Source organism: Anser cygnoides, chromosome 3 (genome assembly GCF_040182565.1).
Source record: "Anser cygnoides isolate HZ-2024a breed goose chromosome 3, Taihu_goose_T2T_genome, whole genome shotgun sequence".
Classification (NCBI taxonomy): Eukaryota; Metazoa; Chordata; class Aves; order Anseriformes; family Anatidae; genus Anser; species Anser cygnoides.
In genome coordinates, this window is record NC_089875.1 from 12,217,227 (window position 1) to 12,231,418 (window position 14,192).

A 14,192-nucleotide genomic window follows, 5' to 3' on the forward strand; every position below is an offset into this window, starting at 1 on the left:
TCCAGAGAGTGCACTGGCACCACTGGGGATGCAGTGCAGTGAGTCCAGAGAGTGCACTGGCAGCACTGGGGATGCACTGCAGTGAGTCCAGAGAGCGCACTGGCACCACTGGGGATGCACTGCAGTGAGTCCAGAGAGCGCACTGGCACCACTGGGGATGCACTGCAGTGAGTCCACAGAGTGCACTGGCACCACTGAGAATGCACTTCAGTGAGTCCAGAGAGTGCACTGGTACCACTGGGGATGCACTGCAGTGAGTCCAGAGAGTGCACTGGCACCACTGGGGATGCAGTGCAGTGAATCCAGTGAGTGCACTGGCACCACTGGGGATGCAGTGCAATGAGTCAAGAGAGTGCACTGGCACCACTGGGGATGCACTTTAGTAAGCCCAGAGAGTGCACTGGCACCACTGGGGATGCGGTGCCGGGAGTCCAGAGAGTGCACTGGCACCACTGGGGATGCAGTGCAGTGAGTCCAGAGAGTGCACTGTCACCACAGGGGATGCACTGCAGTGAGTCCAGAGAGTGCACTGGCACCACTGGTGATGCACTGCAGTTACTCCAGAGAGTGCACTGGCTCCACTGGGGATGCGGTGCAGTGAGTCCAGAGAGTGCACTGGCACCACTGGGGATGCAGTGCAGTCAGTCCAGTGAGTGTACTGGCACCACTGGGGATGCACTGCAGTGAGTCCAGAGAGTGCACTGGCACCACTGAGAATGCACTTAAGTGAGTCCAGAGAGTGCACTGGCACCACTGGGGATGCACTGCAGTGAGTCCACAGAGTGCACTAGCACCACTGGGGATGCAGTGCAGTGAGTCCAGAGAGTGCACTGGCACCACTGGGGATGCACTTCAGTGAGTCCAGAGAGTGCACGCGCTCCACTGGGGATGCAGTACAGTGAGTCCAGAGAGTGCACTGGCACCACTGGGGATGCCGTGCAGTGAGTCCAGAGAGTGCACTGGCAGCACAGAGGATGCAGTGCAGTGAGTCCAGAGAGTGCTCTGGCACCACTGGGGATGCAGTGCAGTGAGTCCAGAGAGTGCACTGGCACCACTGGGGATGCAGTGCAGTGAGTCCAGAGAGTGCACTGGCAGCACTGGGAATGCACTTCAGTGAGTCCACAGAGTGCACTGGCACCACTGAGAATGCACTTCAGTGAGTCCACAGAGTGCACTGGTACCACTGGGGATGCACTGCAGTGAGTCCAGAGAGTGCACTAGTACCACTGGGGATGCAGTGCAGTGAATCCAGTGAGTGCACTGGCACCACTGGGGATGCAGTGCAATGAGTCAAGAGAGTGCACTGGCACCACTGGGGATGCACTTTAGTGAGACCAGAGAGTGCACTGGCACCACTGGGGATGCCGTGCCGGGAGTCCAGAGAGTGCACTGGTACCACTGGGGATGCAGTGCAGTGAGTCCAGAGAGTGCACTGGCACCATTGGGGATACACTTCAGTGAGTCCAGAGAGTGCACTGGCACCACTGGTGATGCACTGCAGTTACTCCAGAGAGTGCACTGGCACCACTGGGGATGCGGTGCGGTGAGTCCAGAGAGTACACTGGCACCACTGGGGATGCAGTGCAGTCAGTCCAGTGAGTGTACTGGCACCACTGGGGATGCACTGCAGTGAGTCCAGAGAGTGCACTGGCACCACTGAGAATGCCCTTCAGTGAGTCCAGAGAGTGCACTGGCACCACTGGGGATGCACTGCAGTGAGTCCAGAGAGTGCACTGGCACCACTGGGGATGCACTTCAGTGAGTCCAGAGAGTGCACGCGCTCCACTGGGGATGCAGTGCAGTGAGTCCAGAGAGTGCACTGGCACCACTGGGGATGCAGTGCAGTGAGTCCAGAGAGTGCACTGGCAGCACAGAGGATGCATTGCAGTGAGTCCAGAGAGTGCTCTGGCACCACTGGGGATGCAGTGCAGTGAGTCCAGAGAGTGCACTGGCACCACTGGGGATGCACTGCAGTGAGTCCAGAGAGTGCACTGGCACCACTGGGGATGCATTTCAGTGAGTCCAGAGAGTGCACTGGCACCACTGGTGATGCACTGCAGTGACTCCAGAGAGTGCACTGGCACTACTGGGGATGCACTGCAGTGAGTCCAGAGAGTGCACTGGCACCACTGGGGATGCAGTGCAGTGAGTCCAGAGAGCGCATTGGCACCACTGGGGATGCAGTGCACTGAGTCCAGAGAGTGCACTGGCACCACTGGGGATGCACTGCAGTGAGTCCAGAGAGTGCACTAGCACCACTGGGGAATGCAGGGCAGTGAGTCCAGAGAGTACACTGGCACCACTGGGGATGCAGTGCAGTGAGTCCAAAGAGTGCACTGGCACCACTGGGGATGCACTGCAGTGAGTCCAGAGAGTGCACTAGCACCACTAGGAATGCAGTACAGTGAGTCCAGAGAGTGCACTGGCACCACTGGGGATGCAGTGCAGTGAGTCCAGAGAGTGCATTGGCACCACTGGGGATGCAGTGCAGTGAGTCCAGAGAGTGCACTGGCACCACTGGGGATGCACTGCTGTGAGTCCAGAGAGTGCACTGGCAGCAGTGGGGATGCACTGCAGTGAGTCCAGAGAGTGCTCTAGCACCACTGGGGAATGCAGGGCAGTCAGTCCAGTGAGTACACTGGCACCACTGGGGATGCAGTGCAGTGAGTCCAGAGAGTGCATTGGCACCACTGGGGATGCAGTGCAGTGAGTCCAGAGAGTGCACTGGCACCACTGGGGATGCACTGCAGTGAGTCCAGAGAGTGCAGTGGCACCACTGGGGATGCAGTGCAGTGAGTCCAGAGAGTGCACTGGCACCACTGGGGATGCACTGCAGTGAGTCCAGAGAGTGCACTAGCACCACTGGGGAATGCAGGGCAGTGAGTCCAGTGAGTACACTGGCACCACTGGGGATGCAGTGCAGTGAGTCAAGAGAGTGCACTGGCACCACTGGGGATGCACTGCAGTGAGCCCAGAGAATGCACTGGCACCACTGGGGATGCGGTGCCGGGAGTCCAGAGAGTACTTTGGCACCACTGGGGATGCACTGCAGTTACTCCAGAGAGTGCCCTGGCAACACTGGGGATGCAGTACAGTGAGTCCAGAGAGTGCCCTGGCACCACTGGGGATGCACTGCAGTGAGTCCAGAGAGTGCACTGGCACCACTCAGGGTGCAGTGCGCTGAGTCCAGAGAATGCACTGGCACCAATGGGGATGCAGTGCAGTGAGTCCAGAGAGCGCACTGGCTCCACTGGGGATGCAGTGCAGTCAGTCCTGTGAGTGTACTGGCACCACTGGGGATGCAGTGCAGTGAGTCCAGAGAGTGCACTGGCACCACTGGGGATGCAGAGCAGTGAGTCCAAAGAGTGCACTGGCACCACTGGGGATGCACTGCAGTGAGTCCAGAGAGTGCACTAGCACCACTAGGAATGCAGTACAGTGAGTCCAGAGAGTGCACTGGCACCACTGGGGATGCAGTGCAGTGAGTCCAGAGAGTGCATTGGCACCACTGGGGATGCAGTGCAGTGAGTCCAGAGAGTGCACTGGCACCACTGGGGATGCACTGCTGTGAGTCCAGAGAGTGCACTGGCAGCAGTGGGGATGCACTGCAGTGAGTCCAGAGAGTGCACTGGCACCACTGGGGATGCACTGCAGTGAGTCCAGAGAGTGCACTAGCACCACTGGGGAATGCAGGGCAGTGAGTCCAGTGAGTACACTGGCACCACTGGGGATGCAGTGCAGTGAGTCCAGAGAGTGCATTGGCACCACTGGGGATGCAGTGCAGTGAGTCCAGAGAGTGCACTGGCACCACTGGGGATGCACTGCAGTGAGTCCAGAGAGTGCAGTGGCACCACTGGGGATGCAGTGCAGTGAGTCCAGAGAGTGCACTGGCACCACTGGGGATGCACTGCAGTGAGTCCAGAGAGTGCACTAGCACCACTGGGGAATGCAGGGCAGTGAGTCCACAGAGTACACTGGCACCACTGGGGATGCAGTGCAGTGAGTCAAGAGAGTGCACTGGCACCACTGGGGATGCGGTGCCGGGAGTCCAGAGAGTACTTTGGCACCACTGGGGATGCACTGCAGTTACTCCAGAGAGTGCCCTGGCAACACTGGGGATGCAGTACAGTGAGTCCAGAGAGTGCCCTGGCACCACTGGGGATGCACTGCAGTGAGTCCAGAGAGTGCACTGGCACCACTCAGGGTGCAGTGCGCTGAGTCCAGAGAATGCACTGGCACCAATGGGGATGCAGTGCAGTGAGTCCAGAGAGCGCACTGGCTCCACTGGGGATGCAGTGCAGTCAGTCCTGTGAGTGTACTGGCACCACTGGGGATGCAGTGCAGTGAGTCCAGAGAGTGCACTGGCACCACTGGGGATGCAGTGCAGTGAGTCCAGAGAGTGCACTGGCACCACTGGGGATGCACTGCAGTGAGTCCAGAGAGTGCACTGGCACCAACGGGGATGCACTGCAGTGAGTCCAGGGAGTGCACTGGCAACACTGGGGATGCACTTCAGTGAGTCCAGAGAGTGCACGGGCTCCACTGGGGATGCAGTGCAGTGAGTCCAGAGAGTGCACTGGCACCAGTGGGGATGCAGTGCAGTGAGTCCAGAGAGTGCACTGACACCACTGGGGATGCAGTGCAGTGAGTCCACAGAGTGCACTGGCACCACTGGGGATGCAGTGCAGTGAGTCCAGAGAGTGCACTGGCACCACTGGGGATGCAGTGTAGTGAGTGCAGAGAGTGCACTGTGAACACTGGGGATGCAGTGCAGTGAGTCCAGAGAGTGCACTGGCACCACTGGGGATGCAGTGCAGTGAGTGCAGAGTGTGCACTGGCACCACTGGGGATGCACTGCAGTGAGTCCAGAGATTGCACTGGCACCACTGGGGATGCACCTCAGTGAGTCCAGAGAGTGCACTGGCACCACTGGTGATGCACTGCAGTGAGTTCAGAGAATGCACTGGCACCACTGGGGATGCAGTGCAGTGAGTCCAGAGAGTGCACTGGCACCACTGGGGATGCAGTGCAGTGAGTCCAGAGATTGCACTGGCACCAGAGCGAATGCACTGCAGTGAGTCCAGTGAGTGCACTGGCGCCACTGTGGATGCACTGCAGTGAGTCCAGAGAGTGCACTGGCACCACTGGGGATGCAGTGCAGTGAGTCCAGAGAGTGCACTGGCACCACTGGGGATGCACTGCAGTGAGTCCAGAGAGTGCAGTGGCACCACTGGGGATGCAGTACAGTGAGTCCACAGAGTGCACTGCTACCAGTGGGGATGCAGTACAGTGAGTCCAGAGAGTGCAGTGGCACCACTGGGCATGCAGTGCAGTGAGTCCAGAGAGTGCACTGGCACCACTGGGGATGCACTTCAGTGACTCCAGAGAGTGCACTGGCACCACTGGGGATGCAGTGCACTGAGTCCAAAGACTTCACTGGCAAAACTGGGCATGCACTGCAGTGAGTCCAGAGATTGCACTGGCACCACTGGGGATGCAGTGCAGTGAGTCCAGAGATTGCACTGGCACCACCGGGGCTGCAGTGCAGTGAGTCCAGAGAGTGCACTGGCACCACTGGGGATGCACTGCAGTGAGTCCAGAGAGTGCACTGGCACCACTAGTGATGCAGTACAGTGAGTCCAGAGAGTGCACTGGCACTACTGGGGATGCACTGCAGTGAGTCCAGAGAGTGCACTGGCACCACTGGGGATGCACTACAGTGAGTCCAGAGAGTGCACTGGCACCACTGGGGATGCAGTGCAGTGAGTCCAGAGAGTGCACTGGCACCACTGGGGATGCAGTGCATTGAGTCCAGAGAGTGCACTGGCACAACTGGGGATGCACTTCAGTGAGTCCAGAGAGTGCACTGACACCACTGGGGATGCAGTGCAGTGAGTCCAGAGAGTGCACTGGCACCACTGGGGATGCACCCCGGTGAGTCCAGAGAGTGCACTGGCACCACTGGGGATGCACTGCAGTGAGTGCAGAGAGTACACTGGCACCACTGGGGATGCAGTGCAGTCAGTCCAGTGAGTGCACTGGCACCACTGGGGCTGCAGTGCAGTGAGTCCAGAGAGTGCACTGGCACCACTGGGGATGCACTGCAGTGAGTCCAGAGATTGCACTGGCACCACTGGGGATGCAGTGCAGTGAGTCCAGAGAGTGCACTGGCACCACTGGGGATGCACTACAGTGAGTCCACAGAGTGCACTGGCACTACTGGGGATGCTCTGCAGTGAGTCCAGAGATTGCACTGGCACCACTGGGGATGCAGTGCAGTGAGTGCAGAGAGTGCACTGGCACCACTGGGGATGCACTTCAGTGAGTTCAGAGAGTGCTCTTGCACCACTGGGGATGGGTTTCAAGCCAACTGCATTAACCGCTCATGCTTCTTTCTTATGAGACGTTAGTAAACCAATTACATAGCCTTGTCAAGACTAAATCACAGGTAAAAATCCTGTACATCTCATGTGGCCAACCACTCCCAACTAGGATTCCAAGAACCAGGAGGTTCGGTGAAAATAGGGCTAGTGCTATTAGAGGGGTGATTTTTAGGGTAAGCCCTAAGCTGTCTTTAATGGAGAAGTATGGGTGGAATGGGATTTTGTCGCAGTCTGATACGATTCCTAGTGGGTTATTTGAGCCTGATTCGTGTAGGAAGGTTAGGTGGACTAGGGTGATTCCTGCAATTAGGAAGGGCAGTAGGAAGTGGATGGCGAAGAATCGGGTTAAGGTTGGATTGTCTACTGAGAATCCTCCTCAGGCTCATTCTACTAGAGTTTGCCCAATGTACGGGATGGCTGAGAATAGGTTGGTGATTACGGTGGCCCCTCAGAATGACATTTGTCCTCATGGTAGGACATACCCTACGAAGGCAGTTGCTATTAGGGTGAGTAGGAGGATTACTCCTGTGTTTCAGGTTTCTTTGTATAGGTAGGAGCCGTAGTAGAGGCCTCGTCCGATGTGTAAGTAGATGCAGATAAAGAAGAGCGAAGCACCGTTGGCGTGGAGGTTGCGGATGAGCCATCCGTACTGGACGTCTCGGCATGTGTGAGCTACTGAGGAGAAGGCGAGTGAAGTGTCTGCGGTGTAGTGTATGGCTAGTAGCAGGCCTGTTAGGATTTGTGTGGCTAAGCAGATGGCTAGAAGGGAGCCGAAGTTTCATCAGGCAGAGATGTTGGAGGGGGCGGGTAGGTCGATTAGGGAGTTGTTGATTATTTTTAGTAGGGGATGGGATTTGCGGATGTTAGGGGCCATTAGTGAGTCTGTGTGTTATTAGGATTATTACCAGGATGGAGAGGGCGAAGGATCCTAGGTAGGCCTTAATTAGCCCTGTGTGTATTGAGGTTGCGGCTTTGCTTGCGGCTACTTGTAGTTCAGCAAGGCCCTCTGGCCCTATTTTTTTGAGTCAGGAGAGGTCGATCAAGTGTAGGGCAATGTTTTGTCCCTTTTCTAGTAGGTTTTTGGAGAAGAATCGGTGTACTAGGGGGTTGAAGTACCCTAATGCAGAGGAGAAGTTTATGAGGGGGTTTGGTTTGGGGTGAGTGAGGGTGTGTGTTATGTTCGATAGTTCTAGGGCTAGGATGATTCCTAGGATTGTTATGAGGATGGCAGCGGTTTTGGTGATAAGGGGTATGGTTATTGGGGGGGTTTTGGTTCGTGTGATGAAAGAGGTAATGATTATTCCTGCTGTAATGCTGCCTAGGGCGAGTCGGGTTAGGGGGGTGGTGATTAGTGGGTTGTTTTCGTTTATTGATACTATTGGGGGGATTCGGGTTTGTCCAGCTTGGACTAGGATGGTTATGCGGATGCTGTAGGTTGCGGTGAATGCTGTGGCTATAAGGGTTAGGAGTAGGGCTCAAGTATTTAGGTATGATGTGTTTAAGCTTTCGATGATGAGGTCTTTTGAGTAGAATCCGGCTAGGAATGGGGTTCCTATCAGCGCCAGGTTTCCGATGGTTAGGCAGGAAGTAGTGACTGGGAGTATTTTCTGTAGGCCTCCTATCTTTCGGATATCTTGTTCTCCGTTTAGGTTGTGGATGATAGACCCTGAGCATAGGAATAGTATGGCTTTAAAGAAGGCATGGGTTGAGATGTGTAGGAAGGCTAGTTGTGGGAGGTTTAGTCCGATAGTGACTATTATTAGTCCTAGTTGGCTGGATGTTGAGAAAGCAATGATTTTTTTGATGTCATTTTGGGTTAGGGCGCATGTGGCAGCGAATAGGGTTGATAGAGCACCTAGGCATAGGCAGGCAGTTAGGGCTGTCTGGTTGGTGGCTAGCAGGGGGTGCATGCGGATGAGCAGGAAGATTCCGGCTACTACTATGGTACTGGAGTGCAGTAGGGCTGATACTGGGGTGGGGCCTTCTATTGCTGCGGGCAGTCATGGGTGGAGTCCAAATTGGGCGGATTTTCCTGCGGCTGCGAGGATTAATCCTATGAGGGGGAGGATTGGGGTTTGGTGGGGGTGTACGGCTTGTTGGATCTCTCAGGTGTTGAATGTTGAAGCTAGTCATGCTATGCTCAGGATCAGTCCGATGTCTCCGATTCGGTTGTAGATTACGGCTCGTAGGGCGGCGGTGTTGGCATCTGCTCGGCCTTGTCATCAGCCGATGAGAAGGAAGGACATGATTCGTACTCCTTCCCAGCCTACGAATAGGAGGAATATGTTGTTTGCGGTTGTTAGGAGGAGTATGGCGACTAGGAATGTCAGTAGGTAGGTGAAAAATTTTGTTACGTATGGCTCTGAGGCCATGTATCATATGGCGAATTGTAGGATTGATCATGTTACAAATAGGGCGATTGGAAGAAATGTTATTGAGTATTGGTCTATTTTTAGGCTCAGGGGGATTTTAAAGTTTATAATGAATTTTCACTCCCAGTGGCAGGTGACAGATTCTACTCCCGAGTAGATGAATGCGGTTGTAGGGGCTAGGCTAATTAGGAATGCGGTTTTAACAGCGCGGGTGGTGGCTTGTGGGGTGTTTTTAAAGTTTTTAAATAGAAATGGCAGGATGATTGGGGTTAGGAGGATTGTCAGCGTGAGTAGTGTGAGGGAGTTGATTAGTAGTGTGGGGTTCACTACTTTTACTTGGATTTGCACCAAGATGGGTGGTTCCTAAGACCAGTGGATTGCTGTTATCCTTTAAAAGTAAGGGGGCTGAGGTTTTAGGCTCAGATGTAAGAGTTAGCAGCTCTTGTTGGTTAAACCCTCCCCTCGGCAGGTAAGAAGGTTTGAACTTCTATTCTTAGAATCACAGTCTAATGTTTGGTTTAAACTATACTTGCATGAGGGGATTCCGGAGATCAGTTCGGGTTTGAGGATTAGGAGGAATATTGGGATAATGTGGAGTGTTATGAGCAGGTGTTCTCGCGTGGTTGAGTTTTGCATAGATGTGATGTGGGAGGGGATTGAGCCTCGTTGGGTCATTAGTAGTATGAATAAGGTGTAGGAGGCGGTTAGTAGGGTTGCGATTCCTGTTAGGATGATCGTGAAGGCAGATCAGTTGAATAAGGTGATTATAATGGTTAGCTCTGCTATGAGGTTTGTTGTTGGGGGTAAGGCTATGTTTGTTAGATTGGCCAGCAATCATCAGGTAGCTATGAGTGGTAGGAGAGGTTGTAGGCCTCGTGTGAGTAGTAGAATTCGGCTGTGCGTACGTTCATAGTTTGTGTTGGCTAGGCAGAATAGTATGGAGGAAGTTAGTCCATGGGAAATTATTAGGATCATTGCCCCTGAGAATGATCAGTGGGTTTGGATTATTCCTGCGGCGATAACTAGGCCTATGTGGCTAACGGATGAATAAGCGATTAGTGATTTTAGGTCTGTCTGTCGTAGGCAGATTGAGCTAGTCATTAGGGCGCCTCATAGGGCCAGGGTTAGGAAGGGGTAGTGCAGGAGGTTGGACAGTGGGCCCATAAATAGAGTGACTCGTATAATTCCGTATCCTCCTAGCTTTAGTAGTAGGGCGGCGAGGAGTATTGAGCCTGCGATGGGTGCTTCTACGTGGGCTTTTGGCAGTCAGAGGTGTAGGCCGTATAGTGGGGCTTTTACTATGAATGCTATGAGCAGTGCTAGACCTGATAGTATTCCTGTCCATGAGGTGGATAGGGTTGGGTGGGTTAGTTGTAGGGTTGGCAGGTGCAGGGTGCCAATTTTCACGTATAGGTGTATGATTGTGATTAGCAGGGGTAGAGAGCTTACTGGCGTGTAGAATAGCAGGTAGATGCCAGCGCTTAGGCGTTCTGGTTGGTTCCCCCATCGGGTGATTAAGATTAGGGTGGGAATGAGGGTTGCTTCAAATGAGATGTAAAATAGTGCTAGTTCTGTGGTGGAAAAGGCTAGTAGGATGAATGGCTGGACTGCGACTAAGGTTGAGATAAAGATTCGTTTGCGTTGTAGGGGTTCTTGTTGCAGGTGGTTTTGGCTTGCTATGAGTGGGAGTAGTCAGCAGGATAGTACTAGGAGGGGGGATGAGATTTGGTCAATTCCTGTTCAGTTGGATAAAAATTTGTAGGGGTAGTAGGTTGGGATTAATCACTGTAGGCTTAGGGCAGCGATTAGGAGGCTGTATAAGGTGGTGTTAGTCCATAGAAATTTTGGTGGAGACAGCAGGGCTGTTGGAAGAAGTATGATTGTGGGTAGGATGATTTTTAGCATTGCAGGAGGTTTAGGTTGTGTAGATGGTCGGAGCCATGTGTGCGGGTGGAGGCTACTAGGATGGCCAGGCCTGTGCCCGCCTCACACGCTGAGAAGGTTAGCATGAGAATTGGTACCATGGTGAATGAGGAGACTTGGTTTTCGATGGATCATATTGATAGGCCTACGAATATCGATAATATTATGCTTTCAAGGCATAGTAGGGCGGATACTAGGTGGGTTCGGTGGAAGGCTAGCCCTAGTCCGCTGAAAATGAAGGCTGAGTAGAAGCTTAAATGTAGGGGCGACATAAGAAAGTTACAGGGTTGGCTGTAATCTGCTGGGTCGAAACCAGCTATCTTTTTGGTTAGACTAACTTTCTGTTATTCTGCTCATTCTAGGCCCCCTTGAATTCACTCGTAGGCCAGTCCGAGTGTTAGGAGAAGGAGGATCACTACAGTTCAGGTGAGGGTCATTAGGGGGGATTGGAGTTGGACGGCTCATGGCAGGGGGAGTAGGAGGGCGATTTCTAGGTCGAATAGGACGAACAGGATGGCTACTGAGGAAGAATCGGACTGAGAATGGTAATCGAGCAGATCCAAGTGGGTCGAATCCACATTCGTACGGTGAGAGTTTCTCTGAGTCGGGGTTTATTTGGGCGAGTCAGAAGTTTAATGCGGTTAGGGCGGCGCTTAGGATTGATGATAGGGCGAATATGAACATGAGTGCGTTCATTGCTCTCCTCTGGGTTTATACCAGATTCTAGAGATTGGAAGTCAATTGTAATTAATATACTAGAAGAGCAAGATCCTCATCAGTAGATGGTTATGTAGAGGAATAGTCAGATGACGTCTACGAAGTGTCAGTATCAGGCTGCTGCCTCGAATCCGAAGTGGTGGTCTGATGTAAAGTGGAACTTGATCAGTCGGAAGAGGCAGACGGTCAGGAAGGAGGATCCGATGATTACGTGGAGTCCGTGGAATCCAGTGGCAACGAAGAAGGTAGATCCGTAGACGCTATCGGCGATTGAGAATGGGGCTTCGTGGTATTCTATTGCTTGTAGGGCTGTGAAGTAGAATCCCAGGAGGATCGTTAGGGTTAGGGCGTGGATGGCATGTTTTCGGTTTCCTTCTGTGATGCTGTGATGGGCTCACGTTACGGTAACGCCTGAGGCTAGTAGGATGGCTGTGTTTAGTAGGGGGACTTCTATCGGGTTGAGTGGTTTAATTCCTGTTGGGGGTCATTGGCCTCCTAGTTCTGGGGTTGGGGCCAGGCTCGAGTGGAAGAACGCTCAGAAGAACCCTAAGAAGAAGAATGCTTCGGATGTGATGAAAAGGATTATGCCGTATCGTAGGCCTTTTTGGACTGTGGGAGTGTGATGGCCTTGGAAGGTGCTTTCTCGTACAATGTCTCGTCATCATTGGAGTATTACTAGGAGTATTGAGATGAGGCCTAGGGTTAGTAGTATGGATGAGTTGTAGTGGAATCACATGATTAATCCTGAGGTTGTGAGTAGGGCGGCGGCTGCCCCGAAGATTGGTCAAGGGCTTGGGTCAACTATGTGGTATGAGTGTGCTTGGTGTGCCATTAGATGTTTTCTTGTAAGTATAGGCTTAGAAGGAGCACGAAGACGTAGGCCTGGATTATGGCTACTGCTACTTCTAGGATGGTTAGGAGTAGTAGGATGATTATTGTTAGGATGGATACTGCAGGAAGGGTGGGTATTAATGCAATGGAGGCTGTAGAGATGAGTTGGATGAGTAAGTGTCCTGCTGTAAGGTTGGCTGTAAGGCGGACTCCGAGGGCTAGGGGGCGGATTAGTAGGCTGGTTGTTTCGATCAGGATTAGTGCGGGGATTAGGGGTGTAGGGGTACCTTCGGGTAATAGGTGGGCTAAAGAGGCTGATGGTTGGTTTCGTAGGCCTGTTAGTAGTGTGGCGAGCCATAGTGGGAAGGCTAGGGCTATGTTCATAGATAGTTGGGTGGTTGGGGTGAATGTATATGGAAGGAGGCCTAGAAGGTTGATTGTAAGAAGTATGATTATTAGGGATGTAAATATTATGGCTCATTTGTGGCCATTTTTGTTGAGTGGGACTATTAGTTGTTTTGTGATTAGGTGAAGGAGTCATGTTTGGATAGTAGAAAGGCGGTTGTTGATTCATCGGTTGTTTGGGGACGGGAATAGTAGGGCTGGGAAGAGTAGGGATAGTAGGATTAAGGGGATGCCGAATAGATTGGGGCTGGAAAATTGGTCAAAGAAGCTTAGGTTCATGGTCAGGATCATGGTGTGGGTTTGGTAGTGAGGGAGGTCTTATTTGATGGGGGGTTGGTTGTGGTGAAGGCTAGTAGTTTTGGTTGGATGAGGAGTGCTAGGGTTAATCAGGTTATAATTATGATTGAAAATCATGGTGCGGGGTTAAGCTGTGGCATATCACTAAGGAGGGGGAAGTCCCTCTTTGGCTAGCTTAAAAGGCTAGTGCTGTTGCATAGCTTCTTAATGATTAGGATGATGATAGAAGGGACGATCAGGCCTCGAAATGTGGGAGTGGGGTTGATTCTACTACAATGGGTATGTAGCTGTGATTAGCCCCGCAAATTTCTGAGCATTGTCCGTAAAAAATCCCAGGCCGGGTGGTAATGAATGAAGTTTGGTTTAGTCGGCCTGGGATTGCGTCTGTTTTAACTCCGAGCGTTGGGACTGCTCAGGAGTGGAGTACGTCTCCTGCAGTAATGATCACGCGGATGGGGGATTCTATTGGGATAACTACGCGGTGGTCAACTTCTAGCAGTCGGAAGTGGCCGTTGGGTAAGTCTGGGGTGGGCACTATGTAGGAGTCGAATGATAGGTCTTTGAAGTCTGTGTATTCGTAGCTTCAGTATCATTGGTGGCCGATGGCTTTTAGGGTGAGGTCTGGTTCGTCGATTTCGTCCATTATGTAGAGGATTTGTAGGGATGGGAGGGCGAGGAGTACCAGGACGATAGCAGGTAGGATTGTCCAGATCAGCTCTACTTCTTGGGCGTCTACAGCATTGGACGAGAGTTTTTCTGTTAGTATGTGGGCTAAAAGGTAGAGAACTAGGCTGCAGATAGCTAGGGCAACGATTAGGGCGTGGTCGTGGAATTCAACGAGTTCTTCTATGATGGGTGATGAGGCGTCTTGGAATCCTAGTTGGGAGTGGTTGGCCACATGAGATGTACAGGATTTTTACCTGTGATTTAGTCTTGACAAGGCTATGTAATTGGTTTACTAACGTCTCATAAGAAAGAAGCATGAGCGGTTAATGCAGTTGGCTTGAAACCAGCATGTGAGGGTTCGATTCCTTCCTTTCTTGTACTTGGACGAAGGCCGGTTCCTCGAAAGTATGGTATGGGGGAGGGCAGCCGTGGATTCATTCAACGTTTGTGGTAGTTAGTTCTGGATGTAGGACTTTTCGTTTGGCCGGAAAGGCTTCTCAGATGATGAATATTAGTATGATTACGGCTACTATTGAGATTAGGGAGCCGATGGAGGAAATGGTGTTTCATAGTGTGTAGGCGTCGGGATAGTCCGAGT

At 52.6% G+C, this 14,192-nt stretch overlaps 2 pseudogenes; both read right to left on the minus strand.

The window, feature by feature from the left end:
- Positions 1 to 10,813, minus strand: part of LOC136790609 (uncharacterized) — a 64,077-nt pseudogene extending 53,264 nt beyond the window's left edge.
- Positions 10,814 to 11,443: 630 nt separating this feature from the next.
- LOC136790328 (cytochrome c oxidase subunit 3-like) lies at positions 11,444 to 13,080 on the minus strand (annotated as a pseudogene).
- Positions 13,081 to 14,192: the final 1,112 nt, after the last annotated feature.